Source organism: Pelodiscus sinensis, chromosome 6 (assembly GCF_049634645.1).
Source record: "Pelodiscus sinensis isolate JC-2024 chromosome 6, ASM4963464v1, whole genome shotgun sequence".
NCBI lineage: Eukaryota > Metazoa > Chordata > Testudines > Trionychidae > Pelodiscus > Pelodiscus sinensis.
In genome coordinates this window covers 35,777,168-35,799,762 of record NC_134716.1, presented here as the reverse complement: position 1 = coordinate 35,799,762, position 22,595 = coordinate 35,777,168, and the positions used below count along the sequence as shown (strand labels likewise).

The following is a 22,595-nucleotide window of genomic DNA, read 5'->3' as shown; positions in this document are numbered from 1 at the left end:
CCAGCTCAAATGGATTGAGCAATGGAGGCTTATTTATCTGAGATCTCTTACAATGATGGTGTCTCTCCTGCAAGCACTGGTGTCATATTTTACAGTTCCTACATTTAGGGGTAACTTGGTTTGTGATCCCACAACAGCCAAATTAGTTACAATACATACACCACGTTCCAGTCTAACCACCGATCCTCCCTCAGCCCTGGCTGAATTGGATTTCCATAACTACTCCCTGGATTCCTTCCCCATCCCGGCATGAGCTGTATTTACATATCAACAGTTAATTATCTTGCAGGGCTAAACAATTTGAGTGAGCATGCCCACAACCAGGCTGCTCTCTTCTTTTAGCTGGTTGATTGCAAGTAGTAGTTCAGCCCCTTCTTACATTAGCTACTTCTGAAAATTTTGTAGTAGTCAACTGTGTTAACCACCAGACAATTCCTACTGTCTTGCCATCAGTTGCATGACGCAGATGAAAATTTACTTCACAGACATTGCACATACCCACTCACTCCAGAGCAGGAATGGGCAAACGCAGGCCCAGAGGCCGGATCCAGGCTGCCAAGCATTTCTCTCCAGCCCACCCAGCTGATTAGCAGAGGTGCATACTACAGCCAGCAAGCTGCCCCTAAACTGCTCGTCCCCCACCTTGCTCCATCCAGCAGCCAAGCAGCTTTCAAGATTCTCCTGCTAGCTGTGCAGGAGGGTGGGGTAAGAGGGGCGAGGGGAGTGCTGAAGGCAGGGTATTTGTAAACCCAAAGACACACAGTCAGCACAGCTGTTCCAGGCTGAAGCATATGACTCAGAGGAGTGCAGAATGGGGGGTGAGGGGGACAAAAGAGCAGGATAGATTTCCCTTAAAGAGACAGAGTGTGACTTCTCTCAGAAACTTAACCAGCATGCACACTCTCTGTGTCACAGTCACACTCTCACACAATCACTAGGGTTACCAGGTGGATTAAAAAAATATCGGACATACTTGATCTCAGATGGGGGAGGGGAGGACCGGCTGAGAGGGGAGTGGGGCTGGACGGGAGGAGGTGAGGTGGGGGTGGGGGGCGGGAACCGGCCGGCAGGAAGCAGGACTGGTGGGGGGGTGGGGAGGTGCGGGGGTGGGGAGGTCGGGGACAGCAGGGTTGGCCGGGAGAGATCGGGGGGGGGGGGGGGGGGACTGGCTGGCGGGAAGCACGGCTGGCTGGGAGGGGGTCAGAGGGAGTGGAGCTGGCTGGGGAAGATCAGGAGGAGGAGGGGGGAGAACCAGTTGGGGAGAGTGGGGCTGGCCAGCGGAGGAATGGGGGGAGAGAATTGGCCAGCTGGGAGTAGAACTGACCCGGGCACACGCAGATCCCGGGGCGCTGCCTGTCCTGCACATTGTCCCAGTGAAGCACGAGCAAGTCCGGCCCCAGGGATTCCATCCTGCCCCGCCCCCGCCCCCAACCCCCCTTGTGTAGTTGAGTACTGCCTGGTGGGTAGACACACTCACGCAGCATGAGCATGTCTACCAGCCAGGCAGTTCACAACTACGTACTGATACTCCTAATAATAATAAAACTTACCTAATTAGAAAATACCGGACATTTTATATGTCTGGTATTTTCTCAATTTGTTTCCTGGACAGAACCTTCAAATACCGGACTGTCTGTTTCAAAACCGGACACCTGGCATCCCTAACAGTCACTGTCACACATACACTGCTACACACACTCAATCTGTGTCACAAAGTTTGTCTCTTACACACAAAGTATCTCTGGGTACGTCTACACTACAGCGCTAGTTCGAACTAACTTAGTTCGAATTAGTTAATTCGAACTAAGCTAGTTCGAACTAACGCGTCTAGAACTAAAAACTAGTTCGAACTAGCGTTTTGCTAGTTCGAACTGGCAAGTCCACATTGAGTGGACTCTGAACAGGGCTTAAGGATGGCCGGAAGCAGTGCCGGCAGGGCATAAAAGGAGGACTTAGAGCATGGAGATGCTGTCTCAGGCTAGCCGAGGGCTGCGCTTAAAGGGTCCCGACCCCCACCCCGGACACACAGTTCTAAGGGGTGCCCCGCTTGCAAAGAAGTTCTGGCTTGGAGTGCCCTGAGTGCTCACACTGGGCACATCACACCACTCGGCCATCAGCCCGGCTGCACTTGCCGCAGGCTGCCATCTGGGGAGAGGGAGTAATTGGGGGGCTGCAGGAGAGCTTCCACCCCCAGAAGCCCGCAGAGCCAGCCCAGTCCTCCCCATCGGGGGCTCATACCCCATTCCTCCCTCACCTCCTTCCACTTACCCTTCCTTAGCCCCCCTTCTTATTGATGTACAAAATAAAGATAACGTTTCTTCCAACATTGACTCTGTCTTTATTGAAAAAAAACTGGGGGAGACTGGGAAAAGGAGGTGGGAGAGGGGAAGAGAAAGGCTGGGAGAGGGGAGGGCAACTAACATGATCAGGGGTTGGGAACAGGTCCCAGATGAAGAGAGGCTACAGAGACTGGGACTGTTCAGCTTAGAAAAGAGGAGACGGAGGGGGGACAGGATAGAGGTCTCTAAAAGAAGGGGTTGGGTGGAGAGGGTGCATTCAGAAAAGTTCTTCCTGAGTTCCCATAAAGAAGGACTAGAGGACACCAAAGGAAAGGAATGGGTAGCAGGCTTCAAACTAGTAAGAGAAAGTTGTTGTTCTTGACAAAGCAAATAGTTAACCTGCGGAACTCCTTGCTGCAGGAGGCTGTGAAGGCTACAACTAGAACAGAGTTTAAAGGGAAGTGAGATAAAGTGATGGAGGTTGGGTCCATGGAGTCCTATTAGCCAGAGGGTAGGAGTGGTGTCCCTGCCCAAAGTTTGTGGAAGGCTGGAGAGGGATGGCACGAGACAAATGGCTTGGTCATTGTCTTCGGTCCATCCCCTCCAGGGTCCCTAGGGTTGGCCTCTGTCGGCAGACAGGCTACTGGGCTAGATGGACCTTTGGTCTGACCCAGGACGGCCATTGTAAGCTCAGGGCTCAGGGTCGGGGGTCTCAGTGGACCCCCTTGATTTTCATGCACACCTGGTCCTGGGTGGCCAGGCTGGCAGCTCTCCTGCCCTAGACGGCCACTTTCCTGTGCCTAGTGCGGAGATCGTGGACGAGGTCCACGATGTCCGCACTAGCCCAGGAAGGTGCCCGCCTCTTGCGGTCCAGGGCAAGCTCCCGGGAGCCGCCAGCCTGGTCCCGGCAAGAGGGGGTGGGCTGGGGGGCATCGGGTGGGTGGCTCTGTGCCGTGCCAGGTGCAGGGTCTGCTAGCTGGGTGCTGGCAGGCTTGCACCTGGCACGGGCACCGTAGCCAGCCCGTGCCCCTTTAAGGGGTCCGGGGCCGGGAGGGGGGCATAGAGTTTCCCTGGTGTTGGCCAGAGTGGCCACCAGGGAAACCTGGGGAGGGCTAGCCTCCCACTAGTTCGAACTAAAGGGCTACACAGCCCTTAGTTCGAACTAGCTAGTTCGAACTAGGCGTTAGTCCTCGTAAAATGAGGTTTTCCTAGTTCGAACTAAGCGCTCCGCTAGTTCGATTCAAATTCGAACTAGCGGAGCGCTAGTGTAGCACCTATTAAAGTTAGTTCGAACTAACGTCCGTTAGTTCGAACTAACTTTGTAGTGTAGACATACCCTCTCTCTCTCTCTCTCTCTCTCACACACACACTCTCTCTCTCTTTCATTCTTTCTCTGTAGCCCCGGCCCTACCCCTTCTGCCTCAGGCTCTGTTGTGGGAGGCCCAAAGCCAGTCTGTAGCCATGTACCAACATTTGTGTAGTGGTCCCCCTGCAAAAATTATTGCCCACCCCTGCTCTAGAATCATGAATGAAACATGCCACAGAATGATGCATCCTCTATTGTTTTTGGAATCTAAAGTCTGATAGTAAATTTGTCTTGACAGAGATCTGGCAGCACTCTATATAACAAATAGTTGGGTAGCACTTTAAAGACTAACAAAACATGTAGATGGTATCATGAGCTTTCATGGGCACAGCCCACTTTTTCAGTTGTGCCCATGAAAGCTCATGATACCATCTACATGTTTTGTTAGTCTTTAAAGTGCTACCCAACTATTTGTTGTTTTTAAAGTTTATCCTGTACAGACTAAGTCGGCTATGCCCTGAAGCACACTATATGTTCACTTTGAGATATGTGACACTTTTGGGATCATTGCTTGGGATAATGTGTTGAGGAAAAATTGTTCAGATTCTCTGTGACCTCGGTATGTCAGTAGAAATCTATCTTCTGTGGTCTCTGTTTTGCTTGAGGAAGATGCCAGACTGACAACCCAAAAATCTGATGGAAAACAGCAACATAAGCTTCCCTGTGAGTGTGGGATAAGAACCTGTCCCAAATAAAATAAAATAGAATACTCCATCAATGAACCTCAAACATCTTCCGGGATCACTTTCATGGCTTACTCGCTCAATGCCTATTTAATCCCAGAACTCTCTGCTAAATCTGCCTGTCAACAAGCTGATAGATGCTAGTTCTGTGTGTGTTGTTTCTATGAGGTCACTTGCACTAAGCACTGGCTTGAGATCACTGATTCACATTGACCACTGAACAGCCCTGGATGAGAGTTACCAGCCTGAGTTGGATTTGCAGCAGTGAATTAGTAGCAAGAGGTTCTGTATATTATATTATATTATATTATATTATATTATATTATATTATATTATATTATATTATATTATATTATATATTAGCATGACATTCAGTTTAGAGACTAAGTACATAATTTATTCTGCTTGGGAGCTGCAGTAAGACACCTTAAAGTAACACCAGGATTCACCATGATATAAAGTTGGTTGGTGGAACAATGGCCAAATATTTCTGAAGTGCAGAACTTGTACTTCTGCCTTCAAGCAGAACTGCACTTTGAGATTTAAGATGTAGGCAGGGCAGGCTCTGGATCCGTTTCTGTTCTGCTCACATCAGAGGCTTTGCCCAATAATTTTGCAGAGTATTAATTAATTGATTTGGATTATTCATAGTGGTGACCCTACTGTTCTAGGTGTTTATAGTAAGATACAGCCCCTGTCCTACAGTATTAACCATTATGTCACTTTCTTTATGGCCAGCTGCTGCTTTCAGTGTCTCTTTGGAGAGACCAACCATCTTGCATTTTGTTTGTTAAATAATAGCTCTTTATGGAGTAGAAAAACAAATAATGGCAAACAATTTCAAAATATTATTAATGATTGCTTTAAATCCATGGTATCCAACTAGTTCTGAAGCAGTAGCCACTATAGTGGTTACTGCTATAGCAAACTAGCCACATTCAACTAGCCCATGGCCACATTATTCAAGCCAAGTAGCCACACTCAACCAACCAAATAGCCATATGTGGCTAGTGTGTTGGACACCATGGCTTTAAATGAATAATTTCTTGACATAGAAAAGATAAGAATCTCAACAACCAAATGGATAATCTCTGTAACTAATTGCTGTAGTCTCCAGAGAGAACAATCAGCAAATAGGTTGCAAAATTATGTGTGGTTATTCTGGGAAATTGTGACAACCTTTATTAGATGGCATGAATGATGCTATAAGAAATGACAGAATCAATGATTAGAAAATCAAATTATTTCCTGAACAAAGAATGTAAGATGAAAGTCCAGTTCACCATAAGTTCATAACACTTCGTTTATGTTTGACAACTCTAATACCATTTGTCCCTCCCCTCCCTCCCCCCCGGCCTCCCTCCCTCACACACCACACACCTACACACTTTTCATTTGGAAAAGGATTACAGATAGTCTTGTTTCACTAGATGGATCTTTATGGGTATTGAAGGTTCTATGTGCTGCATTTCTTTTTCTGTTGTATCTGTGTCAAATACACAAGCATCATACTATTAAAAATGAGAAATATATTTTCCCCAAAAAAATGTTTGCAGTCTTCTGAAGGAAAACCTTTTTTATAATAGTAGTCCTAATGCTAAACCCACAAAGACTTTCCTAAAGAGCTATTATCCAAATGATACTCTCACATAAACAAAGATGATAGGAATGACTTTCTACTACCTTTCATTTTTTGTAGAAGTATATACATATCTAGAGCAGAATAGTGTCATTTTTGGAATCATTTGCTGGGATAATCTATTGAGGAAAAATTGTTCAGATTCTCTGTGACCTCAATGCATCAGTAGAATTCTATTTTTGCTCATTGTTTTGCTTAAGAAAGATGCCAGACTGACCATCCAGGAATCTGATAGAAAACAGCAGCATAAGCTTCCCATGAGTGTGGGATAAGAACCTATCCCAAATAAAATAAAATAGGATACTCCACCAATAAGCCTCAAACATCTTCCAGGATCACTTTCATGGCTTTCCCGCTCGATGTCTCTTTAATCCTGGAGCTCTCTGCTAAATCTGCCCATCAACAAACTGATAGATGCTAGTTCTGTGTTTATTGTTTCTGATGTGAGCACTTGCACTAAGCAGTAGATTGAGATCACTGATTTACATAGACCACTGAACAGCTTTGAATGAAAGTTACCAGCCTGAGCTGGATTTACAGCAGTGATACTTCATGCTTTTATGTCGATTCCTCCCCCCGCTCCCATACACACACACATATGTCGCAAGAATCACAGGTCCGATGATGCATACTCAAGGGGGGAAGGACAGAACCAGGTGGACAGTTTTATCAAATAAAATATATTTATTTATGACAGTGGTGAATTTATAGTATTTATTCTAAGATTTTTACTAGACCGTGTTAATAATGAATTTACAGTATTTATTATATTTATTCTATGATTTCTAGTTAAACGTGTCAGATATAAGGATGGGAATGGCATGGGGAATAGTCTCTAATCTTAAAATATCCAGCTACACTAATTAAATAACAGTGATAACTACAAACTCTATGTACTACCCAAAAACAACTACAACACTAAGCTTATTCAACAAGGAAAAATCAAATCATACATACCAACTTACACAGCACACGGAACATTTCACAGATATCGGTTCGGTTACGAAGGCCTTGGTTATGCCCAAGAGTTGGGGGCGGTGACTGGTTGATCAGGCTGGCAGCGCTTGGAAGTATACGAGAAGGCACATGCACGGTGGTACGTGTGTTGTGAAGACCTCCTAGAGCGAACTGTGCAATGGGTATTTATCCCCAAATCTGCACATCACTTTCCCGCGCTTGCATATTACCATATATGGCCCAATGGTCCCCAAGTGGGGTATCTGTGTCCCAGGGGTTAGGCCAAAACTGTGCAGGTTTCATGCGACCAGGTAAACCCCGCAGTTCTCATGCCAAGGTGACGGGTGGGAGAGTCTGAGGCTATTTTCCCCTTTTCACACCTTCCCTTTTTCTAAAGGCAATGGTATGCAGGAAGGGTGCGGCCGGTTTCTCTCAAGGAGTCCTGCAGCCCACTATAGCAAGAGCAGCCTGGCCAAACTTTTTTACTGGGGGGGAACAGTTTCTTTTCTCTAACATACATACATGCGTATAAATTACAGTGAAGAAGCTGGCCCTATAAAATTAGTTGTTGGATAGAAGAATCCATAGGTAGATATAAAAATTCTACATCATAATATCACACACACATGCTCAGTGTAAGGATCCCATTACTATTTGTAAACAATGTGAACTGAAATACTAGGGGGGAAAGAGCACGCTACTTCCTCTATCTGTGGAACGGGGAAAGTGCTACCATATTTACAATTGCACAGGCTACCTATATTAAATTCCTCTAATGAAACTTGAGGGAATCATTGTAACTGTACATGATTTTGAATTTTGGAGGGAACTGAGCTCCCAAAAGAGCTCCAAAGAGGATAGAGCTCTCACCATGTGTTAAAGAGATCTTTATATAAGTTTCCTAAGCCTCCAGAATGCCCAGCTGAAAAGGGGCCCTGGCGGTAGAGTCCTGCAAATCTGTGGATATCAGGTTTGTATCTGTGGGTGTCCTCCCACATGCAAACTCCCTTCTGCAGCTGTAATGCTACACCCCCAGCCCAGCACTGAGCAACCTCCTGCACCCAAAATCCCTCATTCCCCTTCACCCCAGAGCCCCCCCTCGCCCTGCTGAAGCCCTCCTCTACCCCAGCATGGAACCTTCTCTTGCATCCTGAACCCTCATTTCTGGCCCAGCTCAAAGCCAATGCCCCCTGCTCCGCATCTCAGAACACCCTTCCACACTCCAAACCCCTCTTCCTCAGAACCACACCAGCACACAACCCCCATTCGCGCCGGAGCCCTCATCGACCTCCCACACCCTATTCTTCCGCTACAACCAAATGAATGTAATTGTTTGTAGGAGAGGGAGGGAGGGCGAGGGATGCTGCAAGTGGGTGCAGGGCCTCAGAGAAGGGCTGGGTGCAGGGCTGTTTGGGTTTTGTGCAGTTATACATGTGGACTGTGATGAAAGAGACAATGTAGAGGACAGCAGAATTGCTGAGTAGATTCCTGTGTATCCAGCATCTTAATAAAGCTGAGTCACTAATACGGTGGTGCCTTCAAACAGAGCTCAGCAAGCAGCTCCTTTGGAAGGGGAGATAGCTCTGCAAATAGACGCTTGGACGACTGATGCCAACTGACTCAGATGTGAGTGGGGTTTGGTGGAGGGCTGAGGTGATACAGCTAAAAGACTATTATCTGTGGACTGTCTCCACAGGAGGTGGGGAGGGGCATAGATTGTCATAGTTGATGGAAAGGGCTATTTATTTGCATATATATTCTATTGCTGTGTTTTTCCAAGTTTCTGTGTTCTCACTCCCCTAATAAAGATTGCCTTGTTTGTGCACATATTGCATATGTGCTTGCATATTAAAAGCTCCAGAGGAAGATGAATTTAGTTTTCCTATGTTTCTGACTGGGTGTGGGATTCAAGCTGGTTTAATTAGTTGTCAAGAGGGACAACTATTAACTACCTGGCAGAAGGGTTACAAGGTATATGAAAAATAGGACAGATTTAAGTTGTCATTAAAGCTTTATTTCTGATTTTCTTGATTAGAGCGTGTATCTCTTACAATTTGAACAAAGAGATTGATCATGTTCCTTTTGAGGCCAATGAGAGCAAGATCAGCCTCTCCTAATAGTTTTTCATTGCATTTCCTATTTTAAAAGGGAAAAAAATAAGAAATTACAGTACTGCAATGGGGCCAACAGCCCCCCTCAGCTCATGATGCTTGCTTCTACCACAAAGAGTACGGGTAGCAGGAGGTTAGACTCAATCTTGTTGTGAATGCAAGATGGAGCCTGGCATTCCAGGACATAGTGTCCATAGTTACATCTCCATATTAAAGATGAAGGACAGCCACAGTTTATTTCATTTTATGTGTATCCTTCTAGTTCTCAGCACAGGCCTCAGATGAACAAATTTGGGGTGCTGCAAAGCTACAAGGACTGGGCGGTGTTCTTTTATTTATTTATTTTTTTATTTTGGATTTATTTACTAATAGTTTTCCTGAGTTTTTCTATATATTTTTGGCTGTTTTTTGTTTTGTTTGTATGGCTTTGGTTTTGGTCGTTGTTGCTGGAAACATGGTCTCAACGTTGATGAAGTACAGTATTTTTGAAGGGGGCTAATGCCTTTGACTTTAGCCCAAAGCTATCTATTTCAAAGCATGAGTGTCTTGGATGTGGTTGCAGCAAGTATTAAATTTATATGAGAGGTTTCAATTTTAGACTAAATCAGTGTTTCATTTTTCACATGCTGGATTTTTCAAACTGTTTACTGATGAAAAGAATACTCTGTGCACTGAACCATTCAATTCATTTTAGTGAGATGTATGATATTTTCATTTCTATCAAAAATGCCTGTAAGTCGAAGAGCAGCCTCATATCACTTTATTGTTAATGCAAATTATTACCATGGGCTGATATTTAAAAGAAATCCTAATAGATACATCTTATATATTCGTTCTACTCCTACAAAATGGTGATTTCTCTAACACAGATAAGAAAAGAAAACCAACAATCTGTAAATAGGATTTTTATGGATTAAAAAAGCGGATTTACAATGAAAACCAGAAAACCCACAGGAGTACTATAATAGAACTGCTAGAGATTCTTGGATTGACCAGTCAACAACACATAGCTGCACAACTCCCATTTTCAAAAGCTCTGGGTTCCATGCTGCTTCAGACTGCGAATTAACAGAAGAAAGTGTGAAAACATCTTTGGTCTTGAAGTAGTTGCTTATTTAAAGGTAGGATGTGCAGCAAGAGAGAAGCAGGATGCACATTGGCTTGTGCTGATTTAATGTAAAGGTACAACTGAACCTGGGGCCTCTAGAGATTAGTGCATGAGCCTCTCCAGCCTGAGCTAAAAGCCACCTGACTCTTTGGTTTTGGTTGTTGACTCTCATGCAAAGGCTGTAGAAAAAGCTCTTTCTTTCTATCTGTAAATGGTCTAAATGCCACTACACTGAACAGTACACCACACTCAGCAGGTGTGTGGGTTACATTAACAAAGCAAAGGTTGCTGGAAAAAAATTGAAATTATTTAAAAAAAGACAAGAATGGCATGCTAAGGGTTTGTGTGCTTCCAGGAGGGAATTTTGTTTGTTTTTAAACTTGGAAAAGGTCAGTATACATTCTGTTCATCCACCAGTGCAGGTCAAAATAACAGGAACAAACAACAGGATAATAAAACCCTTAGGAAGTGTATTTCCATCTTTATAATAACAACCCTCTTTTTCCTGTTTTGGTAGATACGGTGGCTTCCTTGTATTTTAATACTTTCTTTATCTCTGTAAAGAATTGCCATCTCTTTGTCAGAGTTAATGAAAGCAATGGGAGATTGCGGATGCACCACTAAGCTAGACCAGGAGATTTACAAAATCATTGAGAAAGGGGTGGAAGCCAAATGTTTCTCTAAAACCATTGCTTTCGTTTGTGCAGATTTTTACAATTGCTTTTGTCAAATCCAATTGTGTGGCTGTTCTGTAGTCCCACTGCTGGGTGAGATACATAAATTTGAGAGCCGATTAGCGGGGCATAGCTAGGTCTTTGGGATTGCCGGCAGGGGAAGAAGAATACATAGAACTCTTTAACCATTTATTCCACTTGACTCCTTCATTTTCATTTTGAGGTTAAGTTAATTCAGCACTTATGAGAGGGGCCTGATTGACAGCATATACAGCAGCAGTACAAACTTCCTCTCACCAGTTTAATGTTAATTCAGAAGATTTAGGTCTGAGGAGGAGAAAGTAGTCTGGTCTGCATGAACACACAGCTCATGGCCTCTACAAAGGCTTGCTAGCAAGGGCATCAGCTAAAGCTAAATGTCTCAGAAGTTTGTGTGAGGTTTGACCTCAAATCAATAACAACTGGACTGAGAACACCAACACATTTCAAATGGGAAGTTAGATGTCTATTGCTGGAGATTCTACATGACAAATTTGTGTGGTTTTGTGACCGTGGCTCACAGTTTGTTGTGGCAATGCAGCCCTGCCTCAGTTTCTGTCTTACTGTTTGTTTGGATATATTAGTCCTCTACTAGACAAAACAAAACTCCACCTCTTCTGAGGTAATAAAAATCCAAAACCTTCAGTCAGCACCAACACAATCTGACCTGCAGCATATCTCCAGTGTGAAAGGGCTGACAGGTAAGGAAATTTTTCTCAAGTCTATTGTGAGTTTTCTGTTTCTTTGGTGACCATGATCCACTCTCTGGAGCCAGTGGTAGATTTTCCTGGACTTAGCCTTCTCTCTTGTACCAAGTGAGAAGTTTTAAAATAGGTTATTTAATTACCTGTGAGATTATTATCAGATGTAAGCATATGGAACCCAAGGAGCATTGATCCAGTTTCACTTTAATGTGTAAGATTTAGAGACTCTGACTGCCCCATTTATCATAACCCTTTTCCTCCTTGTTCTACTTTGCTAGGGCAGTACATGTTTGTCCTGCAGCTTTTCCAGGACCATACTTACCAATTATAAAAAGCCCTTAGGTATTTCTTGAAAAATGTATTTCCCAATATTTCCTATTGAAATTGGTAGGTTCATTCAGTATCTCATTGTGTGTTATCTCTGGGGGTGTCAGTATCTAGTTTTATGTTCCTTTGCTTCTTGTTTACTTATTTTTAGAGTTTGTCAGATTTCTCAGCCTTATCTGTTTTTAAAGCTACTCTACTTAGCTGGATAGGAGAGCAAAAATTAAGCAGCAAACACATTCCCACCACCACACACAGGGAACTAACATTATCAGATAATGAACTAAAGTAAAAGTTAAACTTAAAAAACAACAAATGGTCTGGTAGTACTTTATAGACTAACAAAACATGTAGATGGTATCATGAGCTTTTGTGGGCACAGCCCACTTCTTCAGATGACTGGAGTAAAAGTTGGTTGTTGTTTCCTTCCTGAATCTTAGTTTGAATGCCAAAGCTAAAACAATGATAAATCATGAAGCACGGAGATATGTTTTCCCAATGTGTTCCTTACAAGAACATTAGTAAAAAAGCAAAAACCAGCATGAGCATGCTGGGATTTAAGATGGCATTTCTCACACAAAATTGGCATGCAACCTTGACTCTGTAATCTTTGGGATGCCAGAAGAGCCTTGTGGTGTTCTTTTAGTCTTGGGGATAATGTATGTTTTGTGACCTGTGTAAACTACAAGTAAGCCCTTTGTGGAAATCACCTAATACTTTGTGAGTTATCTCAGCTGTGATGGGGTTCAGCTGAAGGGGAGGAGAGGCTTATCAATGTGTCCAGTTAGATCTTTCTGAATCAATTGCTGACCACCGTTGCTTACACAGATCACCCTACAGGTTGGACCTCCCTGGTTCCACACCCTTGGGACCTGACCAGTCCCAGATGAGGGATTTTGCCAGACCAGAGGAGGTCATATCTGGCCCCCCTGCTACCAGATCCCCCCATCCCTGGACTGGATGCTGGCCTCCTGGCTGGTTCCCCTCCTAGCTCCAACCCCACTGCCCTGCTAGTCCCCCCACTTCCCTGCTACACTGGGCAGCCTGGCTCCAGCCCAGTTCCTAGTGTACCAGACTCCCAGCCCCAATGGGCAGACCTCTTGTCACGTGCAGGGCTCCTGGCCCCATTGGGCAGCTCTGCTGCTGTGCGCCAGACTCCTGGCTCCACTGGGCAGCCCAGCTGTGGAAAGCCCAGTCACCAGCTCCGGAGAGCCCCCACCAGGACTCTCTGGTCTGACAATATCTGTGGCCCAGTTCACAGAGATGCAACCTTAATAGTTCCAGAAGGTTTCTATGAATAGGAGTTGTAGTGGGCAGAGAGAAAATAGTATGTTGGTTAGCAAAAGAAGGATAATGAACTTGGATGCCCCACTTAGTATTTTACTAGAGTGTCAGAAATAAATCTTCACTCTGAAACAGTGTCACAATAGCCCATAATATACCCACATTCAAATAGAAACACACCAACCAACAATGTGAAGGACCACTGATAAGTAGCTCTGTATTTGAGGAGCTGATGTCTAATTTGCAGGATTTTATTTTCTCCAAGCACTGTTGTTCATTTTGGCCCATCAGGTAATGAAATGTTCATCTTGATCCACGGCGAAAATATCAACAGAACCTGGCAATTCAAATGGAATTTGAACCATGATGATATGATGGCATCTGTGGCTGTATCTCCTGTTTCCCACAGTCCAGCAGCCAGCAAAAAGCCAAGGGACATCATGCTAAGGGGAGAAAAGAAAACAAACATTTCCTACCAGTGGTAGAATTGCTCATGTTGTATAACTCCCCCCTTCTGATTAATAGTGATTGAAATTCTTCAGGTTTCCCCAATCAAATCATTCCTGAACCGTGAAATTTTACATCATTACCTATAGACTCAATATCGTTTCATATAGATGAGTTGTCTGATGTTCCCTGCATATCTCGTCTATAGGGAAGCATCAGCATATTTATCCAAACAGCACCATGTGGTTTACTTGACTCATCACAGTTAACCAGCTAAGCTCAAGTAGCAAATATTGACTATAAAATACTTACAAAGAGTCCAGGATCTTCTACTCTTACTCATAAAGTACTCCTCAAGTGATACTATTTGAAGTATGTAATATTATTTAGTATGAGGAAAGATAGCAAAAAATGACAGTGATGAGTACATTGAGTTATTAAAATATATTACAGAATGAATTAATTCAAGGTAATTGTGATCTGTGAGAATATCTGTGAAAGGAAATATAAGATACATCTATCCAATAATAAATTCATTGAAAATTATTCATTTAACTGTACTGATTTACATACCTCTAGGGGCTTCTTTATTTTCATTAATGATGTTTTAGCAAATATAAAATAGCCCTTCTATAGATTGATTGTCTTTCTTCTTAGCTATTTTATTAGAGAACCAGAAAGAGAATGTAAAAAAATACAGCCAAGGGTTTTTTTCCTTTTCAAACAATCTTTTATATTTTGATGTTATTTGAATTAATAGGTTTTGGAGTCATTACTCATTCTTTTTACAAAAACCATTCCTGAATTTGATTCTTTGTCCCTGAATATGGTGTCCCTGATTTTTATAGCAGACTGATAAGAGGTATGTTATAAATTATGCTATTGTCCAGCTCAATCATATGCAATGGTGCCACATACAGAAAAAATTCTAGCCATCAGTTAAACTTTATTTGAGCTTTAAGGTCACATTGTCCGAACCAATTGGGGTTCTGAGTGTGAACTATTCTAGATAATTTGCTGTGCCTGAAAATGGAAGAAATAACTGAAGAGACACAGCTGGAGTCTGTTGGAAGCTTTGGGCAAGCTGTTTTTCCTTCTCTTACTGCATTAGGGGGGAAATGGAACCCATTTCCTTCAGCTTTTTATATTGCTTTCTGTATTTTCTTCTTTACTTTATTATCACTCATGTTTTGGTTTCAGATTTATTTGCCAAAGCATTAGGTATAATGAATTAGCATCCTGTAAGGCTCTGGAAAGACCATCTGGATAACAATAGTAAATATGAGTCAGTAGGTCCTAACAGCTGGCACATATATGCAAACCTTCTGTCACTCTCCATTTATTTTTCACTGTTGCATTATTGTTTTTAAAATACACCACAGTTTCCTTACGTTAGTTACTAGTCTCTGACCCACAGAAATGTCACAACTCCATTTTGAAGAACTAAAGAAAATAATTATTTTTAAAAATACCCACATTGTGTGGAGAGAGGGGGTTGCTTTTTAACAGGGTTTTAGCACAGACAAAATGAACATCCTTGAGTGCCTCAAGTTTGGTGTGCCACAGTGAAATGGACAGACCCTAAAATTGCTGGAAATGAATTTCATCCTGAGGCAGCTGATGTCGTCTCATTTGTCTTTGAATGGCCAGAGGAGCCTCTTCACAGCAGGAGGTTCTGTTTTGTTTTCAACAGCAAAGAAAAGAGAACAGATGTGATGGACTCTAGAGCCATGGGGAGTATTCCGATTAATCCTTCAGTAGAGCCTGAGTAAAAGCTACGTGTAAATGCATTTTTGGACTATAGTCACTGTACCTGCATTCTACATTCAAAACTCCAGTAGACTGAGGCTGACTAAGCTGTTTTTTCCAAGTTGAGTGAGTTCACACTCAGAACCCCAAAAGCCAAGGCATTAATGTATTATTGAGTGTTCAGTTGTCTATAGTTCAGATGTGGGGAACTTTTGGGATCTGGCCCCCAGCTTAATTTGATCAAGCCTCTGAGTCCCAGAATACAGGATTTTTCTTCTTTCTTTTTTCTTTTTGCTTGTGTGTGTGACCCCTGCCTGATTTTCTATGGACCATGCTCCTGACTGAAAAAAGGTTCACTTTCCCCGCTATAGCTTATTTCAATCAGGTGCTAGTTGTTAGGTAATTATATCACAAAAATGATAGGCATGCTGAAAACAGAAAGGCTACGTCTACCCTGCAAGGTTTTTGCGCAAAAACCCGTGGAACGTCCACACCTCAAATGCGCTTTTGCGCAAGAAAATCAAGAGTAAAATGGCAGAACAGAGGGCTTTTTCCACCATAGGTAAACCTCCTTTTATGAGGGGTTTCTTGCTCAAGAAACCTCTATTGGAAAAAGCACAGGTGCTCTGATTGCCATTCTGTGAATGGCAATCAGAAGTTTCTTGTGCAAGAGCATCCATGCAGTGTGCATACTCTCTTGTGCAAAAGCACATCGCTTTTGCAATGTGCTTTGAGGTGTGGACGTGCTCTTGCGCAAGAAGTTTTTGTGCAAAACATCTTGCACAGAAGTATGTAGTTGACATCCTTGTTGGCCTGCTCTGCATAAAACACAAGGTTTCTGTGGGCATGGATGCTGAACTACTCTCTCCTTCCTAAAGATTTCAATTCAATAGTCACTTCTTTTTTAAAAGGAAAAATGTTCCTTAGGTCAGTGGATATTCAGGGATTCACAAGTAACTCAACTCTCTCAGACTCCTTTAGCATCAAATCAATAGATGGGGATGCCTAAATTTTAAGAATAGTGATAGAAATGTAGCTGTGTTAGTCTGGTGTAGCTGAAACAAAAAACAGGACTATGTAGCACTTTAAAGATTAACAAGATGGTTTAGTAGGTGCGAAGCTCATCACCTATTAAACCATCGTGTTAGTCTTTAAAGTGCTACATAGTCCTGTTTTTAATATTTAAGAGAAATTTAAGAAAAAACTTTAAAAACTGTGAAATAATTGAAACTTTTAAAATTGATTTTTTTTAAAGTGGAAAAAAAAGATCAGAGAGTGTGTGTGTACATTGTCAAATATATAATCATGGTAATATACTTCGGTGCTTTATTACCATAGATCAGGGGTGGGGAACTTCAGGCCAAGGGGTTCTGGGCCCCCTCTCCCTCCAGCATTGGGAAGCCAGTGGTGCTGCTCCAACCCTCACGCTTTCCCACTACAGGACTGGAGCACACAAAATCGGCTCTGGTGTATGAGGAGAATGTGGGGAGAGTCTTTTTCCTTCTCAGTCAGGGTCACGTCAGTGAGGGGGTTTTTTCCCCCTCACTTGTGTGCAGCCCCCTACTGAGTTTTTTTGTTAGTCAGTGGCCCCCAACCCAAAAAAGGTTCCTCACTCCCGTAAAACATTATTTGTGAATCTTAAACAGTAAATAGGCCTGGTCTTTAAAAGTAAAGACCAACCTAATGTCCTGAGACATGTGTAAACGTCTCTTAGTAATATATATTTTGTCTCGTCTTACTGTTAATGCTTTCCCCATTGTATACTTCCTATTGTATCCTACGAGCATGATATTCCATTATTGTTTGCTGATGCAACAAGAGCAGATTTTATTCTTGATATATTGGTAACAAAAACATTCATTTATGAAGATGCTGATATAATATCTAGGCATGCAGGTTTAAAGCAAAGCAGTCTGATGGGAGTGAAGAGCAAATGAATTGAACACAGTGCACATACTTATCCTGCTGCCATTGATTTTAATTTAAAGCACGTGTTCACTGGATAAGTGCACACAGTATCACACAATAGACTTATAAGCTGCCTAACAGCCTCTGCTTTCTTTGATCCAAGTTATTGTTCTTTTGCCAGACAGATGTACTTTGAGAAGCCAACTTTAGAACTAAGCCACTTCAGAATCCATGCGGTGCATTTATTTTGTCTCAGACAGGCAGTATGTAAACGTGCTTAGTGTTAGGCAATGAACAATCTAGGTACTGAGTAAAGCCAGGTGCAAGAATGGCTAGATTGCAGTGAGCCTTATTGCATCACATAGGACATTTGAAAACTATTATTTATTCTGACAGAAGCCATGGGGATGATTTATCAGTGCAGTTGGAAGTTCCATAAAGTATAGCTAGAAATCCGGGGCTCTGTTTTTGAAATATTGATTTTAATGTTGACTCATTGAACAGAATCCCTGCAATCATGTGTTATGTACACAAAGAGGACATTCTAAACGTATGAACTTGCAGCCTTCCTAGACTATTGGGATTTGAAGATTGTGACATATGTCAATCGAAAAGTACTGTCCCAGTTTTTTGGGGGTAAACGCTCTGATTTGACCTATGATCTCAATATCATAAAGTGTCTCTGACTCCATGCGGGCACTAGAAACCCAACAAAATTACAATTATTGTAAATTAGCTAGAATGTTATTAGTTTCTAAGGATGAACCATATGAGACAAACTCATTAATTTACCATATAGAATCCAAGTATCATAGAACTGAAGGCCGAGAAGAGATGATGAGAAGCAGGACCAATTATACCTAGATCATCCCTGACAAGTATTTGTCTAATCTGTACTTAAAACCCTGCAGTGACAGGGAGTCCACAAACCCTCTTTGAAGCCAATTCCAGGGCTTAACTATCCATATGGTTAGAAAGCTTTCCCCAATATCTAACCTAAATCTTTCTTGCTGCATATTAAGCCCATTGCTTCTTGTCATACCTTAGTGAACCTGGAAAACAATTGATCACCCCCCTCTTTATAACAGTCCTGACCAAGATCATGAGGCCCCTACTCAGTCTTTTTCTCAAGACTAACGATGCCTAGCTTTTTAATCCTTTCCTTATATGTCAGGTTTCTCCTTTGGACTCTCTCCAATTTGTCTACATCATTCTTAAATGTGACTCCCAGAACTGGATACAGTGCTCCACCAGTGCCAAGAAAAGTGGTACAATTACCTCCCATGTCTCACATACAACACTGTTATTAATGCACCCCTGAATGATTTTGGCCTTATTTGCAACTGCTTCACATTGCTGTCTTGTGATTCACTTCAATCCTAACTTCCTTGCTGTAGTACTACTGCTTAGCCAGTTTCCCCCCATTTTGTAGTTGTGCATTTGATTTTTCCTTCCTAACAGATACGAGCAGTATTTTGCATCTGTCTTTATTGATTTTCATCTTCTTGATTTCAGATCAATCCTCCAATTTGTCAAAGCCATTTTGAACCCTGAACCTGCCCTTCAAACCCCTCCCAGTATGGAATCATCTGCAGATTTTATGAGCATATTCTCCACTCCATAATCATATGTCATTAATGCAAATATTGAATTGTACCAGGCCCAGGCGAGACACCTGCTGGACCTCATATGTAACACGATGACACATAACAGAGGAGCTATATGAATAGCAAGCTGCACTTTTTTTTTAATACACTGGTTCCAGCTCTGGTCAAGTCATTCCCAAGGGTGTTGCTTTTTTGGGGGGGGGGGGGCTAACGTAAGTGTAACAACATAAGGCCTGACTTCTCACTGTAAGTCATGAATCTAGAGAAGGCATTTGGGGAGTGAATTGCCTGCAGTCGCTAAATTATATTCAATCCATCAGTTCTAGGATTATGTCACAGGGTGGCATAGGTCCTTCCATAGAGAAGAGGTCAGTGCACCTGTGATTGGCCTATAAGAGAAGGCACTTAGAGCCTTAGGGGATACCTAAGTAGGTCAACCTAAGGCCTGTCAGGAAAGGGATAGAAAAAGCAGACATGGAGTTCTTGCTGCCTTCCAGGAGCCTGACAGCGTAGGTAGTGGGAGCAGAAACAGCAGCAGGGAGTTCTCTGTGTGGGGAGGCAGTGGGAACCTACAGGAGGAAAGGGCTCCAGAGAGAGAGCCATAGGAGACAGTGCTCAGTCAACAGAGCATGGGAGAATTCTGCAGTAAGCCCCGCAGCAGAAGGCATTGAGAGCAGTGAAGAGGAACTTATATGAGCTATGATTTTGCGTGTGTTTAAAAACATTTCTCATTAGATCAGATGATGATTATTTGATCTACAGTAAATATTTAAAATAGTGCTAATAATTTAAAAGGGCGCCGGTAACCTAAACAAATCCTATCAAATGACCACGCTGTAGGGTGCTGGTGTGTTGCAAGACCACAAAGGTCCCACCTTAATCTGAGGAATGCTGTTTGAAAGGGTTTTGCCTGGGTCTGAGAATAGAACTGGAAAAGGGACGCTGAGAGTCACAGTGAATCCTTTGTGGTCTTGCAACACACCAGCACCCTACAGCGTGGTCATTTTGAGATAGGATTTGTTTACGTTACTGAAGCCCTTTTAAATTATTAGCACTATTTTAAATATTTACTGTAGATCAAATAATCATCATCTGATCTAATGAAAAATGTTTTTAAACACACTCAAAATCTCTAAAAACAAAGCCCAAAGTTACAGTTGTAATGAAACAACTGGCTTACTTGACTCCACTCTCTTAATCTTTTTGTTTTACATTTCTCAGAGCCTTTGTCCTCCACTTGATGATTTGTTTATTTTATCTCTCTGTACATTGCAATCATGAAGTTATTACCATGCAATGTCAGCTATGTTTAGGGTAGGCATTCCAAAGAGCACACAATATTTCTAACCAGGCCTTCTGGTTAAAGTAGATTCATAGAACACTAGAACTGGAAGGAACCTCAAGAGGTCATCGAGTCCAGTCCCCTGCCCTCACAGCAGGACCAAGCACCGTCTAGACCATCCCTGATAGGTGTCTATCTAACCTGCTCTTAAATATCTCCAGAGATGGAGATTCCACAACCTCCCTAGGCAATTTATTCCAGTGTTTAACTACCCTGTCAGTTAGGAAGTTTTTCCTAATGTCCAATCTATACCTCCCTTGCTGCAGTTTAAGCCCATTGCTTCTTGTCCTATCCTTAGAGGCCAAGGAGAACAATTTTTCTCCCTCCTCCTTGTAACACTCTTTTAGGTACTTGAAAACCGCTCTCATGTCCCCTCTCAGTCTTCTCTTTTCTAAACTAAACGAGCCCAGTTCTTTCAGTCTTCTCTCATAGCTCATATTTTCTAGCCCTTTAATCATTCTTGCTGCTCTTCCCTGGACTGTCTCCAATTTCTCCACATCTTTCTTGAAATGTGGTACCCAGAACTGGATACAATACTCCAACTGAGGCCTAATCAGCGCAGAGTAAAGTGGAAGTATGACTTCTCAGTGGGTATGTCTACACTACCCCGCTAGTTCGAACTAGCGGGGTAATGTATGCATACCGCACTTGCTAATGAAGCCCGGGATTTGAATTTCCCGGGCTTCATTAGCATAAGCGGGGAGCCGCCATTTTTAAATCCCCGCTGCTTCGAACCCCGTGTAGCGCGGCTACACGGGGCTCGAACTAGGTAGTTCGGACTAGGGTCCTATTCCGAACTACCGGTACTCCTCGTGAAACGAGGTGTACCGGTAGTTCGGAATAGGCACCCTAGTCCGAACTACCTAGTTCGAGCCCCGTGTAGCCGCGCTACACGGGGTTCGAAGCAGCGGGGATTTAAAAATGGCGGCTCCCCGCTTATGCTAATGAAGCCCGGGAAATTCAAATCCCGGGCTTCATTAGCAAGTGCGGTATGCATACATTACCCTCCTAGTTCGAACTAGGAGGGTAGTGTAGACATACCCAGTGTCTTTCTCACAACACTCCTGTTAATGCATCCCAGAATCATGTTTGCTTTTTTTTGCAACAACATCACACTGTTGACTCATATTTAGCTTGTGGTCCACTATGACCCCTAGATCCCTTTCTGCAGTACTCCTTCCTAGACAGTCGCTTCCCATTCTGTATGTGTAAAACTGATTGTTCCTTCCTAAGTGGAGCACTTTCCATTTGTCCTTATTAAACTTCATCCTATTTACCTCAGACTATTTCTCCAATTTGTGCAGATAATTTTGAATTATGACCTTATCCTCCAAAGCACTTGCAACCTCTCCCAGCTTGATATCATCTGCAAACTTAATAGGCATACTTTCTATGCCAATATCTAAATCATTGATGAAGATACTGAACAGAACCGGTCCCAAGACAGACCCCTGTGGAACTCCCCTTGTTATGCCCTTCTAGGATGATTGTGAACCATTAATAACTACTCTGAGAATGGTTATCCAGCCAGTTATGCACCCACCTTATAGTAGCCCCATCTAAGCTTTATTTGCTTAGTTTATTGATAAGATCATGTGAGACCATATCAAATGCCTCACTAAAGTCTAGGTATACCACATCCATCGCTTCTCCCTTATCCACAAGACTTGTTATCCTATCAAATAAAGTTATCAGATTGGTTTGACATGATTTATTCTTTACAAATCCATGCTGTCTGTGACCTATCACCTTATTATTTTCCAGATATTTGCAGATGATTTCCTTAATTACTAGCTCAATTTTTTTTTTCCTGACACAGAAGTTAAACTGACTGGTCTGTAGTTTCCTGGCTTATTTCCCTCTTTATAGATGGGCATTATATTTGCCCTTTTCCAGTCTTCTGGAATCTTTCCTGTCTTCCATGATTTTCCAAAGATGATAGCTAAAGGCTCAGACACCTCCTCTGTCAGCTCCTTGAGTATTCTAAGATGCATTTCATTAGGCCCTGGTGACTTGCAGACATCTTAACTTTTCTAAGTAATTTTTAATTTTTTTTTTTATCTTCTAAACCTACCCCCTTCCCACTAGCATTCACTATGTTAGGCATTGATAGCCTATTAATTACATCAGGCAATAACTATGGTTATTGATCTTCTCTACCTATAGATTTTCAGACCACATGATGTAGCAAGACCTTTATCTCCTCCCACATCCATCTTCACACCTCGCATGCAGCCCCTTATGCCTAGAACTGCTGTTTTGCTTCTGTGCCAAACGACCACCGTCTCATACAAATCCCTCTCAACACTCATTCCCCCCCTCCCCCAAGTAAAAATTATAATCTCCAAGGACAGATCCTCAGTAGAAAGTGGCA

General features: G+C 42.7%; 1 long non-coding RNA gene across 1 annotated transcript in view; it reads left to right on the top strand.

Moving 5' to 3' along the window:
- LOC142830047 (uncharacterized) overlaps positions 1–14,104 on the top strand; it is an 81,060-nt gene extending 66,956 nt beyond the window's left edge. Inside the window, exon 4 of the long non-coding RNA XR_012905069.1 lies at positions 13,460–14,104. This is a non-coding gene — a long non-coding RNA (uncharacterized LOC142830047). The remainder of the gene's footprint in view (positions 1–13,459) is intronic.
- Positions 14,105–22,595: the final 8,491 nt, after the last annotated feature.